The sequence below is a fragment of the Rhipicephalus microplus genome, chromosome 1 (genome assembly GCF_043290135.1).
Source record: "Rhipicephalus microplus isolate Deutch F79 chromosome 1, USDA_Rmic, whole genome shotgun sequence".
NCBI lineage: Eukaryota > Metazoa > Arthropoda > Arachnida > Ixodida > Ixodidae > Rhipicephalus > Rhipicephalus microplus.
Window position 1 is genome coordinate 103,706,000 of NC_134700.1, and position 18,462 is coordinate 103,724,461.

Sequence of the window (18,462 nt, forward strand, 5' to 3'; positions counted from 1 at the left end):
CGTGACGGGTGCCTGGCTTGACAACACCGGCGTGACGCGACGAAATGAACACCAGCAAGCACGCGCACCTTGTCACGTCGAAATTTATTGGCGCGTTGACTGTGGCATGTGGTCATGTTCTTAGATGACACGTATCTCATGATTATCATGTTTGAACCAGTCACATACATACCTTCGTCATTCATTGGCGTCACGTGATACCAAATTTGGTATATGTAAAGCTAGCGAAACGGCCACGAGCACATCATCAGTTTGGCATGTCGTCATGTTGTACATGACACGCATGTAGTGACTATCATGTTTACATGTGTCATTTCCCTATGTCGTCCGTTTGCGTCACGTAATACCGAGTTTGGTACATGTGAAGCTAGCGAAACGGCCACGAGCGCATCATGAGCGTAGCATGTAGTGATGTTTCTTGACACGCAACTGATGTTTATCATGTTTCCACCAGTATGATACTATTGTCACCCATTCACGTACTGTATTACCAAATTTGGTATATGTGACGCTAGCGAAATGGCCGCTAGCGCATCTTGACATGGCAAGTAGTCATGCTGTTACATGACACACATGTCATGATCTTTAAGTTAGGGTCTGTCACTTGTGTTCGCCATGCAATCATGCCATACCATACCAGTTTTGCAACGTGTCATGTGAATGAAACCACTGAAAGAGCTGCAGGACCATGAAATGTATATCATGACATTCATGACACACATGTCATGATAATTTTGTTATGGTTAGTCAAATATGTGTTTCATACGGTCATTTATGCCATACCAAATTTGGTAGTGATATCATTATCCGAACGGCCAAGAGTGCTAAATGGATATAGATGATGATATAGATGAAATGGCCAAGAGTGCATAGGTGGATATAGATAGATAGATAGATAGATAGATAGATAGATAGATAGATAGATAGATAGATAGATAGATAGATAGATAGATAGATAGATAGATAGATAGATAGATAGATAGATAGATAGATAGATAGATAGATAGATAGATAGATAGATAGATAGATAGATAGATAGATAGATAGATAGATAGATAGATAGATAGATAGATAGATAGATAGATAGATAGATAGATAGATAGATAGATAGATAGATAGATAGATAGATAGATAGATACGCTCAAGTTGCCGAAGACCGCTAAGAAATGCTTCGCATTTAATACTTATCGCATGAAAGAAAATAATCTGGAAGAAGAAAAAAAGCTGGCCATCAGTAGGGACGAAGTCCTAACCTCACGTGTCCGTTGCTCAATTCACTCGCCTTTCCACTTGCAGTTGTATTACACAACAGTGCGGCATTTGTGGTTGTAACAGCGCGACAACTGGAGGAAGAGTCAAAATGGCGCTGGTACTATGTTGCAACCACGATGAACCAACTCAACCAAGTTAACCTCTTGTTTCGCTAGTGGCGGTAAATGATCTTGTTATGTGCCAATGCGGTGAGTATAGCGCCGGCTAACACTTCCGGGATTGCACGGGTAGAAACACACAATATTATGGGAGAGGGAATCGCGCGACATTAGCTCAATCACGATCAGGCACCTCATTCGCAGTTTCTTGGTTTGTCTTTCACCTTTGATAAGTTTCTTTCTCGTAGTAAAGCTAACACAGTGCGCACTTAAAGAACACAAATGCGGAGAATGACGCTTGGTGTTTTTTTCTGTCTTCCTAAAATACGTGCTGCTTTAAGGGGAGAGGGCTAGCATATATATTGGAAAAAACTCATTTATTTTCCTTTTTACGTTATTTGAAATCTGCAGCCTTTTCTGAACCAGAATGTGTCTTGTTTGTCTCAGTGCAAATTTTTTTTCTCTAAGAGTAACGTACTTCAAAACTCGTGCGACTGCCTTCCATTCTCCATTATTACATAACGAGGAATTTCTGGAAGTCACAAGCATCGCAGTCATACGGAGAAGTTACAGTTTGCAAGCTGGAGTGCATTCGGCACATTCAGGAAAAAATTGACCCAGAACTGCTAGAACGAAAGAAGGCAGAGACATGAAGCTTTTTCTTGCAAAATCTATATCTGCCTGGGGACACCTTAGAAGTGTCGTCATTTACCAGCACGAAAAAAAAATGATTGTTTGGTCATTAAAGGAAATAGAGCCAGCTTGAAGGAAATGCGAAAAGTGGTCCAGCCCACATATTTTCACTTGGCATCAAAGGGTACCGATCCATACCATGGCCTTCACCCGAAGCACGCCAAAACTTGGTGTAAACTCAAGAAGACCAGTTGAATGGCTAGCCATTCGATCATAAAAAGCATACTCCAGCATATGTGTTTGAGGCTGTTCAGCCAATTCAACTGGAACTAGATAATCCAGGATTACTTAAAAAAACAGGAAAACCTAAAAAGCCCAACGATAGAGTAGTTGAATGGTCATGTGAGAGCAGGCTGCAAAGAAACGTTGTCCTCCGACACCAGACAATTAAAATGTGCACTTTTGATCCTGTGCTCGCTTTTATTGATGATAATATAGCCCGTGTCAATGTGCTGAACTCTTTTGGATTTCCGCCAGGCCACTGTATAGTGCAGGGCCTACGCACCCTTGTCATGTGTCGACAGTGCTTTTCTGACAAGGCTACACGGCAGGCGACAAAGGAAGATCGCGTTAAGAGTGGTGTTTTCGGGATTGTGAAATTGTAATTTACTAATGGGCGAAAAATTGTTTTCTTCTTTAGTGTCCCTTTGAGGTGAGAGCCTTAGATGTGCCATCAAGCGGGAAATGGGACCGTGAGTGACATGAACGCGAGTGTGTAAAAAATTATTTCATGATTGACACATCTCAATGATGAACAGATTTTAACAAAGTCGGAATACGTTTATAAACTTTTTGTCTACCTTGTTACTTTCGTTTTAAGCCGAAAAAAAAAATGGCAGCATACCCATGGCGCGAATGACGGAGTGTGGGGCGAAGCATCCGTCCATCCAATCGATCTTGCTTCCGTCCGTCCATGCGTCCATCTGTGTGACCATCCGCGCGTACATCCGCCAGGCCGTGTGTACGTCTGTTCGTGCGTCCATCCCAACGTCCATGCATCCGCCCCTGCGTACGTCCATGTGTCCATCCGTCCATGCAGCCATCCGTGCGTCCGTCCATGCATCTGTCTGTGTGTCCGTTCGTCTACCTATTCAACACTCCAAGTACCACCATCTCGTATCTTTTCATCATATATTTCTCATATAGAAGCACCTTTGTCCAGCGGACATTCCAAGGACTGAGTGAGAGGTGGCACACGCACACTTTCTAACGGCTTGCGCTTCGTGCCTACTTCCCAACTTTAACCACCTCGAGTTGATGGTATATACTAGTTCACTGTATTCATTGAACTGCAGCCCAATGCTGGTTAACCCTTTCTAAAACCAAGGAGGTTACGCCCAGCGAGTATAACGTAGCAACCCTTTCTTCTCAGATAGTGCTCAGTGTACATGCCAATGGCTGCTAATAAGGAATGAAAGACAGGAGAATTTAGCTTTTGCTTCGTGTCTACTTCCGACCTTTAACTACCTCGAGTTCATGGTATATACTAGCTCACTGTATTCATGGCACTGCGGACCAACGCTCGCTAAACCTCCTTTCTAAAATCAAGGAGGTGACGTCCAGCGAGTATAACGTAGCAACCGTTTCTTGTCAGATAGTGCTAAATGTACGTGCCAATGGCTGCTAATGGGGAATGAGAGTCAAGAGAATTCGGCTTCTAGTTAACGCGCACATTGCAAATTTTTTATTGTTCAACAACGACGAGGGATGAACGGGTGCTGCTTTAAGGAGCTTCACCCCTAAAAACTCCAAATAATGGCCCCCATGCTTTACTTGTTTCTATTATGCTGTGTCTACAAAACCAAAGAAACGAGCACCCTAGCGCATTTTCTTTTCGTTATGTATGCTATAGAAGCGCAAACCACAGACGGCAGCCTACTTTCAAAATTTCAAATAGACTTTCGATGTGAGCCACGCAGCGAAAACAAGAGAATACACACCAAAAAGGTCTACATTTTCCTGCGGGTCGGTGTGTCGAAATAGAAAGATCCCACCTGTGCCCCTCTCCCTTTGAAGGGCGTATGCATGCGTGTGACGCGTCACCGCCCCCCGAGTTGGCCCTCCTCGGACGGTGCCGAGCGGGGCCGCGTCGTTTCAATATTTGAAGGTTGGATTACAGACGCTCCTCATTTTTTCGTGCCTTGCCGGCGTTGGCGGCGAGAGCTGTCTGAAAAGAAGACGCGGCTGGCACTGACCGAGATCCTGCGAACCGTGGCGTTCGTCTCTTCAAAAACTTTCCTGGCCGCCCTGATACCGAAACGACACCCTGCTCAAGGGTCAAAGTTGAAACCGGCGAAGTTCTTTTCCTCGTGTGAGATTTCAGTGTGACGCGCGCGGCTGTGTTAGTTTCGGTCGGCCTTTCTGGAAAGCGGGCCTCTGGAGGGAAACAAGGTGTGCGAGTTTCAGCCGAGCTCGCCATAAGTGGTTAAGTTGCGGATTTTAGAGAAAAGCGCTTTTTTATTTACATCGGACGACCTAGTCAATAAGGGTGAAGTCAACTCACGTTATATTGACGCACGATGTACAGAAATATTGCCGACAACCGTTTATATTTGGTACAAGGTAAAAAAATACTAACCTTGTGAATGACACTACAGCACGCTGACAGAGAAATACGTATTATTGCAGCTCGCCCTCTTTTTCCCTGTTACTGAGCATATTTCACTAATACTGCCACGCCTTATTCGAATTCCATCATTGTGTAAACGAGCTCACAAACAAAAGCTGCAGTAACGAGCGTGTCGCAATGTTACGTATAATTCCCGATTGTCCGAGAATATTGACACACCTCGATGGGCACATGAAGAGGAAGAGGTGAAAGCGGTCTGGCTCACGAGCAGCTCGGTCGCCGGTTTCTGGCTCTGAGCTGTACCGATCTCAACCATTTCCTGTAAATAAACGCGTTCCTTCGTCACAGTTGTGGTGGAAGGTGCTGGGTAAGCCAGCTACTGTCAAGCGAGACCGGAGAGCAGCCGTCTACTAACGACGGAACCGCAAGAGCACGAGCTTCGCCGCAGCCGTCGACTAGCGGGCTTGCCACCACTACCTCGAGATATGAACTTGGACGGAGACATCCAGCAGCCGGTCGCGAGGGCGCCGTCTTTCCACTACCGAGAGCCACGCACATTTACAGGAAAACCTGGCGATGACGTTGAAGAATGGCTCAGCCACTATCAACGGGTGAGCCGAGCCAATGGCTGGAATGCGGCCAGCCAGTTGTCCCACGTGGGTCTATTTCTCGATGGCAGTGCTTTAGTGTGGTTCGAGAATCACGAAGACACCTTGACAACATGGGACCAGTTTATGGAGGAGATCAAGAAGTGCTTTGGCGACCCTGCGACGAAGAAGAAACGTGCAGAGCAAATGTTGTCGCAGAGAGCTCAAGCTTGTGGTGAGACATGCAGAACCTACATTGAGGAGGTACTGAAACTGTGCAAATGTGTGGACACCAACATGACGGAAGAGGACAAGGTGGGCCACATTCTCAAAGGAATTGCGGAAGACGTCTACCACTTCCTTATCGGCAAGGAGAGTCTTGAGTCTGTGGCCGATGTGATTGGGCACTGCCGAACGTTTGAGGCCCTGAAGACTCGCCGCATCACTACGAAGTTCGGACGCCTTGCCAATGTTACGACCGTCGCCACTGTCGATGTGTGCCAAGACTCCGTGCCTACCGACCTTTCGTCAACGATTCGCCTCATTGTACGTGAGGAACTTCGTCGTCACCTTTACGCGCCCTTGAACGCCCGAGAACCACCGTGCGATACACCGTCCACAAGTATCAATGCTACGAGTTTCGAGGAGCGTAGCTATTCCAACCGCGGCCCTCAGCTAAGGGCTCCACCACCGGCGTCTTCTTATGTAGAGCCGCCTTATGCTCCCCACAGTCGTCACGGCTACAACAGCCATCCACCTCCTTTTGCGTCTCAGTGGGAACAGAGCGCCGCGTACCCTCAACATCCAGCGACGTTCCCTATGCCCCGTGAACGGCCCGTCTGCTACCAGTGCGGTGTTCGTGGACATATCGCCCGATTTTGCCCAATGCGACGTAATCCACGTTCGACATTCCCTCAGAGATCCGCGACGTTTGCACAACGAAGCCAACGGCCTGACTACACCTACTGGCCCCCCAATCCAACTGACGAGCGGCACGCCTACCAGCCGATCAACCGGAGTGATTCGCCCGGATCTGTGCGCAGCCTAACGCCGCCCACCACCCGTCCACCTCGGTCACCATCTCCACGGCGCCGGTCACGAATGTCGTCTCCGCCACCGGGAAACTAGCCAGCGCGGCCGACGGAGGTGAGGTCGCTGGACGTACCGATTTTCATCAAAGAATGCCTCCACCAGTTTCTATGCTTCAGAATAAGGTTCAGGTACTTGTTGACGACGTTCCCACGATGGCATTGATAGACACTGGCGCAAGTGTTTCCGTGATGAGTTTAGTTTTTAAGCAACGACTGGGCCGTAAGGTTATGTTTCACTGGGACAAACCTGCCACATTTCGGGCAGTGAGCGGCGCATTCTTGCGTCCTGTCGGCGTCTGCACTGCGTCTGTTAGTGTTGCCGGTAAAACGTTCAAGGCGGAATTCACAGTACTGGCTCAATCAACGCATGACGTTATACTTGGCATAGACTTTTTGCGAGAGTGTCGTGCGACCGTGGATTGTGGAGCAGGTGAGGTTCTGTTGTCTACTCTCGCCCAGCAGCCTGATTGTGAGAAAGGTAACCTCACTGTAGCTAAAGATGTACTTCTGCCAGCGTGGTCCACGGCCAGCGTACAAGTGACCACTTCGGAAACCAACTCGAGTTTGAATCCACGTGACATAGTGATTGAGCCGTTGCCTGTAGCTTGTCTCAAGAAAAACATCTTTGTACCACGATGCATTGTATCTCTCGCAGACGAGACGGCTCAATTATGGGTGATAAACAGCTCACCCGAGTCGGTTGTACTACCGGCTGGTATGCGCCTTGCCCTGTTCGAAAAGCAGAGCAGCACCTGCATTGGAGCTTTAAGCGATCTTGAAAGGGCGGGTCCGGAAACTTCTGGTATGGAAGCTGAATTTTCAAAAATGGTTAGCAAGTCCATTTCCTCACAGAAGCGCAAAGACCTGGTTGCACTGCTGGCGAGACATGCTAAAGTATTTGATTTTGCACGGAAGGTGCCTAGGGCTCAGATACCGACCACGCGCGCTCGTCACAAGATCGATACTGGCTCTGCTCATCCTCTCAGACAAAAGCCCTATCGCGTGTCCGTGTCCGAACGCAAAGTTATTGCTGAACAAGTTGGCGAGATGCTAGCCACTGGTGTAATTCAAGAATCGTCAAGTCCGTGGGCTGCACCTGTTATTTTGGTAAAGAAAAAAGACGGGTCCTGGAGGTTCTGTGTTGATTATCGGCGTCTCAATTCTATAACCAAGAAGGACGTGTACCCCCTCCCCCGCATTGATGACGTAATTGACTGCCTTCATTCAGCTTCCTACTTTTCTTCGGTAGACTTGCGATCCGGGTATTGGCAGATTCCCATGGATCCAGTTGATAAAGAGAAGACGGCTTTTGTAACGCCAGACGGTCTATTTGAATTTAATGTTATGCCGTTCGGCTTGTGTAATGCTCCGGCAACATTTGAACGCTATATGGATACCGTCCTGAGAGGCCTTAAATGGGAAATTTGTTTATGTTACCTGGACGATGTGGTTATTTTTGGACGAACTTTTGAAGAACATAATCATCGCCTTGACGTTGTTCTAACATGTTTGGAGAAAGCCGCCTTGACACTGAACTCAAAAAAATGTCGTTTCGGTGAACGGCAAACACTGGTTTTAGGACACCTTGTGGACAAAGCTGGTGTTAGACCGGACCCGCAGAAAGTGGACGCCGTCAGCAAGTTTAAGCAGCCACAGTCTATCCGCGAGCTACGAAGCTTTCTGGGCCTATGCTCTTATTTTCGCCGCTTTGTACCTAATTTTGCTGAAAAGGCCCAGCCACTGACTGACTTGCTGCGCAAGGACGCCCCTTTCCACTGGACACCAAATTGTGAGTCAGCGTTTAAGCAACTAAAGTTCGCTCTCACTTCCGGGCCAATACTATGCCACTTCGATCCCTCTGCTTCCACGGAAATCCACACCGATGCCAGTGGAGTTGGTCTCGGCGCGGTGCTTATTCAACGACACAACAATGCTGAACACGTCGTCGCCTATGCAAGCCGGTCCCTGAGCAAGGCAGAGCGTAATTATACGGTTACCGAATTGGAGTGCCTCGCCGTCGTTTTCGCCGTACACAAGTTTCGCCCCTACATCTACGGTCGTCGTTTCTCAGTCATCACCGATCATCACTCTCTTTGCTGGTTGGTGAGCCTACGTGATCCATCTGGTCGACTTGCGCGATGGGCCATACGGTTACAAGAATTTGACTTCACGGTCCGCTACAAGAGCGGTAATCGCCACGCAGACGCTGACTGCCTGTCACGGCTTCCTCTACCAACGACCGAGTGTGAAGCTGATAATTTTGACGATTTTATCACAGCTATTGACTCTCATTTTCCTGACATCGCGGCTTTCCGGACAGCACAGCACGAGGATCATTCCTTAGATCACCTGTTTGCCTCCGCGAATGACCCGGCCAGTTCAAGCTCTTTTGTAGTCCATGACGCCGTCCTTTACAAGAAGAATTATTCTGGCCAAGGCGCCCGTCTGCTTCTGGTAGTTCCACGCACTCTACGTCCCCAAATTTTTCGGTTCTGCCATGACAACGCAACCAGTGGGCACATGGGCTTCGCCAGAACGTTTCATCGCATCCAGCAAAGGTTTTACTGGCCCAAGATGCGACGCGACACAGAAAAATACGTAGCCGGTTGCGAACAATGTCAACGTCACAAGCGTCCCACGACTACATCACCCGGACTTCTCCATCCCGTACCACCTCCTAGCTCTCCCTTCGAGATTGTTGGTGTCGACCTTCTAGGTCCGTTTCCGCGTTCAGCCAGTGCCAATCGATGGGTCATCGTGTGCGTCGACCACCTGACGCGCTACGCAGAAACTGCGGCTATACCTACTGCAACAGCCTTTCACGTGTCGCAGTTTATGCTTCGGCATATCATTCTCCGTCATGGCCCTCCACGAGTCGTCATTAGCGACCGGGGACGTCAGTTCGTCGCTGACGTCGTTGAAGAGATCCTACGCCTGTCTGCCAGCCAATTCCGCCACGCAACCCCGTATCACCCCCAGACGAATGGCCTCGTAGAGCGGACCAACAGGACGCTAACGAACATGTTGTCAATTTATGTTGATGCCAAGCACAAAAACTGGGACGAAGTACTGCCCTATATCACATACGCCTACAACACCGCGAAACACGAGACAACAGGGTACGCGCCCTTTTTCCTGCTCTACGCCCGCTCCCCTCGCAGTTGCCTCGACACCATTCTGCCTTTTACGTTAGATGTGGAAACATCGGTTGCCGAGTCACTATGCCGCGCTGAAGAAGCCCGTCGCGTCGCACGCCTTCGAACCATTGCATCTCAACAGCGCTCCAAGACCCGGTACGACGCCCACCATCACTCCGTTGCCTACACAAAGGGTGACCTGGTGTGGTTGTGGACACCTGTCCGCAAACGTGGTTTATGCCAAAAGTTTCTGGCCCACTACTCCGGACCATTTGTAGTCATTGACCGTCTCAGTGACGTCACATACGTCATCTCCGGCGTCACAAGCAATGGTCGGCGCTCTAGCAAGACACAGCTGACACACGTCGCGCGCCTCAAGCCATATCACCACCAACCTTCCTATTGACTCGCCCAGTGGGCATCGTCTGCGAACGGGGGAAATGACACACCTCGATGGGCACATGAAGAGGAAGAGGTGAAAGCGGTCTGGCTCACGAGCAGCTCGGTCGCCGGTTTCTGGCTCTGAGCTGTACCGATCTCAACCATTTCCTGTAAATAAACGCGTTCCTTCGTCACAATATTCTTAAAAAATTGTGCGCAGAACACGAATATCAATCAATCAATGACTTTTATTGTGTGTCATACATATAATAGCTGGTTATTATTATACAGGTAAGACCCCAGAGCCCAGTCAAGGCAGTTGCAGGGGCCCGTTTTTTAGCAGTAGTAGGTACTGCTAAGCTACCAACAGATGGTAAGTACATACAAGTGCAAAGAAATGCAATAAATACATATAATTGATAGATAGCAATAGAAAAATACATATAACTACAAAAAATTGGAATAATAATCTTAATTCGTGTATTATGTTGTGAGTTTTGCAGGTGATCGCGAACATATTGTTTATACAAATGAAAAATGATGTGATGCTACGATGGTACAAGGTAAAGTGTTCAGAGTTTTGATGCAGTATAAGGAAATGAATGTGATCCGTAGTTAGTCCCTATGTGAGGTATGCATAACAGTTTACTTAAAGTAGAACGTAAGGAATATGTGGGCGTTTGATATGTTAATGCTATAGATGGGCATTGAACAGCGTTATGCAAAAGTTTGTAGACAAGTAGTAAAACACGGTGATTGACACAAACTGTGATGGGTTGTACGTTTAGTAGTCTATAAGCATAGGAAGCTGAGTCTGTTTTTGGTATGGAGAGAAGGGCACGCACAGCCATGTTCTGTGCTACTTTGAGGGGTTTCAGTGTTGTCAGGTAGGTCAATCCATAAATTACTATGGCATATGTGATGTGTGAATGTATGAAAGAATGATATAATGTTAACATTGTCTTGATTGGGAAAATGTAGCGTAGCCTGAAAAGAAGAGGTATTTTTCTGTATATCTTCAGTGTTGTCTCATGTACGTGTGTGTACCATGAAAGTTGTGCGTCCAAGTACACACCGAAAAATTTTGTGTTACCAATCCTTTCTAGTACTGTGTTATTCATTTCAAGCTGATTACTTAATGTAAGGTGGGTTTTTTAGGGGGCAAAGATAATGTCATTACTTTTAGAGCTGTTGGCGAGTAGTTTGTTTGCATTAGGCCAAGATAATAATTTTTGTTAGGCTGTTGTTGCTTTATGGTATTGGATATTTTCGTTTTTTGCTGTTATAAATATGTTAGTGTCATCTGCGTAAAGGATACAATCTTCCGATGTTATAGATGGCAGATCAATAATATAAGCTAAGAACAAGATTGGCCCTAGAAGTGATCCTTGCGCAACACCTCTATTAGTGTTACATCGACATGACGACACACCGTTCACATACACATATTGCTCTCTATTATTAATACAGTTCGACAAAAGCGTTAGCGCTATCCCGCGTATTCCGTAGTAATCTAGTTTGGTGAGTAATATGTCATGATCAAGCATGTCGAACGCTTTCGTGAGGTCAATGAAAATACCCATTTTCAAGTTTATTCGACAGCTTTTGCAAGCACGAGCGATAACGCTATAACCTTCGATGTCACATGCATGAATGCTGATGCGTCTTACCGCAAATCAGATTTTTCGGTGGGCCAACGACTGTTGTAGCCGTTGACGGTGCAGAGTGGGAGTCGCCTCTACAGCACCTGCGATTCAAAAAGAGCATCAATATTGTGTCGATACAATTACTGATATGCACCATCTCTTGAAATAACCACTCGATGTCACGATGAATCTGGTCTCTAATGACAATGCTGGCTCTGATCTACGCGTTAAAAATGAAATTACGCCGATATGACTCGATTTAAAGATGGTGCAAATCACATTGTATGCGTTATTTAGCCCTTAATTTTCCGGTTTCAATCGTTAAGGACTGTATACGCTTATGCTTTGCCGTGCACAAGTTTGCCCAAATTATACGTTCTGCAATTTCCAGCAATGCGGAAGCCCTCTTCACTATCGCAACCACGTGACAATATGTAGTCTTTAAGACTGGAACTCATGGGACAGCAAAAGAACGACAGACAAAGCACTCATAGCGGTTGTTCTCTCACGGTCCCTTACGTAGCACTCTTTCTCCCCGTCTTAAAGGAGCACCCACCAGCTCCTTATCATACAAAAACACTAGCGCATTCTTTTCTTCTGGCGTTTCTCGTTCTTTCGGTGTACTTCGGGGTGCAAGAACATTAATTCCCGTTACTTTATCTATAGAGTGTACATACTTTCTTCGGCTGGTCTATATGCGCGATATATCGGGTAGGAAATTGTCTCCTGCACTGCTTTGCCCTGCAGCCGCCCATCTGTTCGTCCTGGTCTCGCACGACTATCCCGCGCGATCAACGGACTTCAATTCATTTTGTGTCTTTACGACAGTGCAAGCCAAGGAAACAGCACGCACCCGACAAGCCTGAAGTTTTGATAGGCTCAGCGCTTTGTGCCGACACGTGCTTTTAAATAAGTGGCGTGCAGAAGAAACGAGAGGTGGTGAGGGGCCTTTTGATGATCACCTACCAGGCCAGTTCGGTGCACCGGTGCAGTATGTAGTCTGTTCATATAATAATGTTGCTTAATGACTAGCATATAGCAACCGACGCTACGCAATATATGTACGTAGACATTATACCAAACGACGGAGAAAATATTTCAGCAAACGCCAATGTAGATATATTTTATTCTTGTGTACATTTCACAGCCAACGCATGAAATAAATGAGTTTTGTTTATTGTGTAGAGAAGGCCGTTGTTAGCTACATGCCAACAGGCTCGACAAGTCGTGTTGGTAACACCCGAAAGCATTACTATATTTTTTTCTCCTTTTTTTCACCTTATAACTTTGCGCGCTGTTTCCTTACCGAGTCGCCCAAGGACGCAGTCCCTTGCCTTACTACTAGTTTTGCAGAGTAAATATACCAATCTTGCATGTGGTACAACCGTTATATGTGTCTAAAACATATTTAATAGGCTGAGGAAATGCGCTACGCTACCACTCAATAAAATATCAGTGCTACAAATTATCCGCGGGTATCAGTTACCACAGTGCTGAACATGGTCACTTTGGGGACATTGATTAATTGATATATGGCGTTAACGTCCGAAAACCACCATATGAATATGAGAGACGCCGTAGTGGAGGGCTCCGGAAATTTAGAGCACCTGAGGTTCTTTAACGTGCACCCAAATCGGAGCACACGGGCCTACAACATTACCGCCTCCATCGGAAATGCAGCCCCCGCAGCCGGGATTCGATCCCGCGACCTGAGGGTCAGTATCCGGATACCTTAGCCACTAGGCCACCGCGGCGGGGCCACTTTCGAGACAAGTCGGGACATCTAGCGAACTTCATCAGCTAAGCGAAAAGCATCAAAAGTGATTGTTCTGATGGACCCAATATTGATTTTGACCCGCTGTAATTTTTGAAGGTCCGATGAAAGCACATTGCATATGTCATGGAAATTAAACGCCACAGGGAGGCTGTCGATGGAGGTCCAAAAAGAGGAATAAATCATTATCCTATTACCAGAGACAAAAAAAATGAAATGCAGAAGTGGTATGTGCAATCCCCTAACTGGCCGTGAGTACAAGCACTGCAAACATGGCGAATTGAACTGACTGTGCGGTACTGTCATTTGTGCATATAGTAGAGTAGCGAGAAGCTTTTAGCCGGAATGAAAGGGGGGTTAGTTTCAATATACTATGTGGTTTTGAATCCGATCCTGTAGCCGTGCTTTGTGCATCTTCGTGTATGCGGTTATCGAATGTTTGCATATGTGCGCATATATACACATGCAAAATTCAAAAACTTCGGGGATGCACTGGCGTAGACGGTGCTCAGCTGTAGCGGTTACAATGCTCGGATGCTGACCCGAATGTCATGGTTTCAATCCCGGCTGCGGCGCTCGCACTTCGACGAAGCCAAAATACAATAGGCCCGTGTACTGTGCAATGTCAGTGCACGTTAAGGAACACCAGATGGTCAAAATTTCTGGAGCTCTCCACTACGGCGTCCCTCATGATCATATCGTTGTTTTCGGACGTAAAACCGAAGAGAGAGAGAGAATGAAACTTCATTAATTTCCGGGAGTGTTCTGGGCTCATATTATAAATATTATCATTAAATATGCACACTTGAGCCCCACAGTTCAATCAGCGAGGTTACGGTGTAATCGCTTCGGCTTTAACCTCCTTGACATCATCGTTTTGATTCCCCTCTTATTTACGTGCTTCGTTTTTATAAGAGCACTAGGGCAGCTCGGCACAATATTAATTCGAAGGCGGAGAAATGAGTGGAGCCGGTAATGTTTCTTCCTCTTTCACTTCTCTTTCCCACCACCTTGCTAAACTACATGGCTACGCTCGTGCTCTTTTTTTTCTGTCTTTTTTTGGTGTTGCATCTCTCCATCTCATACTGTTATTACTTCTTTTTCTGATCTTCTTTTTTCATCTTTTGTTGCTTTCTCTATTTTTTTATTTTTTTTTCCTGCTTTCTCTGTACTCGTTTTCTCGCCCGTCAGAGTTATTGCATCCCACGTGGGACAAACCAGCGCTTGCGTTTTCAAAGTGAAGCAGAAGACAAAAACGAGTACGAAGGCAGAGAAGAGGACGAAGAAAGTGCGTGTCGGTTCAGGTTGATGATGGTTTTCTGGTGTTTCCACTTAGCATAACAAAAAAAATTCGGCAAACTGTACGTATATTCCCATTCATTGTTAGGGTGAACACGGCTCAGCATGGCCGTGCTCCACAGAACACCGTTGCAGCCGCCCTGGCCGCACATTGAACCGTAGCAGCGCATGCGTACACGGACACGCAGGAGACATCTTACGCCGCTACAGTGCTCAAGTGCGCCGCTCCATAAAAACCATGCACCTGTACTCGTCTGTTTCTTCTTGTGTGTTGTGTTTAGTTGCGCTCTCACGATGGTTTTTTATGTCAGGCGCTGCTCCTGCTTGGCAAGCACGGCTGGCAAGTACAGCAAGCACGGCGCGCACGAGTGCGCCTGCTCCGCTTCAATATGGCGCCCACTATTGAAAACAAAGGTCGGCATATTCACTAACTAAATATTAACCATTCAGTTGTCACATAAACCACTAGCCTCTTAGTAAAGGAAACTAGTAAAATGCAGGTTAGTGAAATTTATTACTAAAATGATAAGTGAATTGTGCTGACTCGAGTGGTTAGTTCATTACTGAATTGTTAGGAACCCCCTCAAATAGATTTTTACGCCTATTTTGTTAAATGTGCTTGTGCATTGCCATATCAAAATGATTCTATTAGAAAAGCATAAGAAAATGAATTGGCATGGCTCTCGCAAAATATTTATGGCTTCTAACAATGCTTTTTAACTATACTGTGGTAAGGCGCATCACAGCAACATACTTGTAGAGAACTTACGACATGACCATATTGCCACGTTCCTTTCCTCAAGTTTTGTTATCACCCCGTTACGCTACATTCAGCGCAAACCACGCCTACGAGCTCCGCCGCAGTGGTCTAGTGGTTAAGGTACCCGGCTGCTGACCCGCAGCTAGCGGGATCAAATCCCGGCTGCGGCAGCTGCATTTCCGATGGGGGCGGAATTTTGTACGCCCGTGTGCTCAGATTTTGGTACACGTTAAAGAACCCCAGGTGGTCACAATTTCCGGAGTCCTCCACTAGGCGTCTATCATAATCATGTGGTGGTTTTGGGACGTTAAACCCCACATATGAATCAACCACGCCTACGATGTTCGGGAAGCTTCGAGGTCTTAGTAGATCATTTTGTTAAGACTACGCCCACTTCGGGAACGTCACAGATTATTCAAGAACCTACGTCGCCGCTAATGATAACGCTAGAATATTCGATGGCAAGGGTATAAATGCCGACCTGATTAGCCGCTGGTCAGTTGATCGACGACTGACGCTCTGTTCCCCGCTATCAGAGCCAGTGTCTTACTTTCTTTTTTACGTGGCCACAAATTCAGCCCAAATAAACAGTTTCTTCTTTGACCGGGAGTCTGCTCCCTTTGTTCACGTCACGACTCCGTGACATCTAGTGGCGGTGCTGCTTCGTTCATGTACCGGACACCCGCGTCAAGCCGTCAACTCAGCCCACGTCGCGAAGAAGACACCGACGCTGGTCACGAGCACCAAACAAGCCGCAGGCAGCAGGGTTTGCCTCCGAAGTACGGGCCTGTGCAAGATAAGGGTCGGAAGACTAAGGTCATGACCTTGAACGCGGTAACGATGACAACTGCTGCGCCATAGCCCGCGATCGTCATGCAGCAGCCAAGGCAACCACCTATTTTTCATGGGTCATCGTTCGAAGTCCCGGAGACCTGGCTAGAGACCTACGACCGAGTGGCCGTCCTCAACCACTGGGACGCTTAAGAGAGGCTTTGACGCGTCTACATTTATCTGGAAGACGCGGCAAGGACCTGGTTCAAAACTCGGGAGTCTGCCCTTCAAACGTGGGATCTTTTCTGTGGCGTATTCCTGCAAACATTCACGAACGTCACTCACACAGAGAAGGCCACTGCGTTGCTGGAGACCTGGGTGCAGCTGCCCAATGAAAATTTCACCATTTTCCCGGAAGAAATGACCCACCTTTTCCCCAACGCTGACCTCGATATGTCCGACGCGAAGAAAGTCTGTTTTCTCATACTAAAGCACCACCTCTTCGCTGGGCTGGTGCGGAACCCACCAAAAACTGTCGAAGGGTTTGTCTCAGAGGCCACGACAATTGAGAAGACTTTATCGTACCCGCCAGTACGATCACCAATCGATGCAAGACAGTACAGCTGTTCACGCCCTCGGCTCTGACGGCATACGCGAAACGATCCAAGCGATCGTGCGGGAAGAGCTGTGCAAACTGTTGCCTGCCTCACAGCCTCCCGTCAACCTGATCGCCGACGTTGTACGCCAGGAAGTCCAAATATTCTTCCGCACACCCGAACAAGCGTAGCTGGTCACAAGCCATGAGCTGTGCTGCTGCAGCCCGCCATCATGCCCCTCCTTCACGCCCACGCAAAACGCCACCCTGTCGCACTTCCGTCGCCAGACGCCACCATCGCCACCACTACAACCGACGTCCTACGGTTCGCCATCAGGCCAGCGCAGCGCGCCGAGGAAAACCGACGCTTAGCAGACACCTAACAACCGCCCGCTCTGTTACCACTGCGGCGAGGCCACGCACACCTGCCGCAATTGCCAGTACCGACAGATGGGCCTACGGGGCTTTGACATGAACGTGCCATGCCCACAACAAAGTGAACAACCGCATGACGTCGCTGACTACCTCGCGGGAGCGCAGTCGACACCCCAACCACCTTATCGTTTGCCGTCGCCAGGCCACTACGCCTCACCGTACCGCGGGAAGTACACCGGCTCTGTTCGAGGCCGATCTCCGAGCCCTTACTCGGAAAACTAAGTGCAGCAACCATTGGAGGTGCGGCTGCTGTACAACGAACTACCAAAGATCCTCCGCCCCCGACTATGACGACGACGCCACGAGATCGAAAGCATGCGCCACAAGACAAAAAGGGTCTTCACGGATCGAACCTTCACAGCCTGCAGAAGACGTCGCAACGCAACGTCAAAACAGAGGCGCAAACCGTCGTAGCCATGATCCGACGCCGCGGCCCAACCGCAACGCCAAGGGACGAACTAGCGACCTCGACATTCTCATCGACGGCCACATCATCACAGCTCTCATCGACACCGGAGCCGACTATTCCGTTATCAGTAGGACTTTCGCCATGAAGTACAAGAAAGTTAGGACCGCTCGGGAAGGCCCGCAAATCCGTACAGCCGCAGGTCGCCTAGTAAAACCAGCGGGAATCTGTACAGTGTTCTTCCTGCGAGTCCACACCGAACGTCCATGCCTCTGAAAAAGGCAATCTGTTTCAAGGCCAGCACGCGAGCCCGCCTGACGCGAACAACTCAACGGCGTCATCACGTGGCGGTGCCTTTCTGTCGCGCACGCACAGCGAGCCCGTCGAAGCGATCGGTGCCTTGCTGTCTGGCGAGTCTGACACAATGCGTAGCGACGTCACTCGTCCTTGGGTGCAGCCACGTGCAGCGCCGCGGCTCCGGATTCGATGAGAATGACGCGGCCACGCGGCGACCCCATTGGAGGATTCTGACCTCACGGCCAGCGGCGCTTCTGGTTGGACATTTGGTTACTCAAAGAATCCTCCCGGTGCATATAAAGAAAGCCCTGCGGCGCGTCACGAGCAGTAGATCTATGTGTCAGAGAAAAGAGCTCGGCTCTTCGTGTCTCTAAGCTGTCGGCCCCAGTGCCGAATTTGTAACGCCTCTGTATATATGCTGTACATAAACCTTGTTTAACTCACCGTCGTCTCGTCCGCTCGTCTATCATCTCTGCGCAGAAGCAGTCGCGATCTGAGAAACCTATGCTACCAAAACGGCTGGTGGCCTTCCCGGCGGAGTTCGAAGCAGTGGCGCCTTCGGGACTGTGTTGACGTCGCCGTCTTTCGTAACAGTGGTTGCAGCGGTGAGATTTCGTGGCGCCCTTCGTAACGTCGTTGGAATCGCGCTTC

At 48.1% G+C, this 18,462-nt stretch overlaps 1 long non-coding RNA gene across 1 annotated transcript in view; it reads left to right on the forward strand.

Moving 5' to 3' along the window:
- The window catches only part of LOC142768711 (uncharacterized), a 105,969-nt gene that overhangs the window by 808 nt on the left and 86,699 nt on the right, over positions 1–18,462 (forward strand). The gene's annotated exons all lie outside the window — the stretch shown is intronic.